Here is a 594-nt window from a genome sequence, read left to right as displayed (position 1 = left end):
CCAACCGCCGCACTGTCCCCGGCGCTCCCCACCACCGCGGGCCTCAGCCACTGCCCGGCCGGGGGAAGCCGCGGTCCGGCGCTCACCTGCACGGGTCTCACATCGCGAGCGCGGGGGCCGCAGACGCTTCCGATCCCGCCGCCACAAGCCGACCCCGTCCGGCAGCACCAAGCTCTTCCGCTTCCGGGTCACGTGACATCAGCATACCGCTTCCGGGCGCAGGCGCTGACCCGGCTGGCCTGACGTCACGGGGGAGGGGCGGAACCGAGCCGAGCGCGTGCTTCGCGAGCGCTCGAAGGCGGGGCGGGGCGTCCGCGGGGGCGGGGCTGAGGGACCAACCGTCTCCTCCCCCCTCAGGTGAGCCCCGCCCCCGCGCGGGAGGAGGCGTGAGGCATGAGGGGCCGAGGTGCGGGGTAGCACGTTACACGCGTGCAGCCAGCGCCGTCCGGTAGTAGCTCAGCACAGCCGCAGGTCGCATCGTGGCTTCTTTAAAAGCTGTTTTAAAGGTCACTCCATGGAGCAGACCCCGCTAGGTGCACGCTCTTTTCTTCAGTAACAGTAGGGTAAATAATCCATCCTCAACTCATTGAAGGC

The sequence above is a fragment of the Gavialis gangeticus genome, unplaced genomic scaffold, assembly GCF_001723915.1.
Source record: "Gavialis gangeticus isolate Ggan-Ray unplaced genomic scaffold, GavGan_comp1, whole genome shotgun sequence".
Lineage (NCBI taxonomy): Eukaryota > Metazoa > Chordata > Crocodylia > Gavialidae > Gavialis > Gavialis gangeticus.
The sequence above is the reverse complement of the archived record's forward strand: the minus strand, read 5'-3'. Positions refer to the sequence as shown.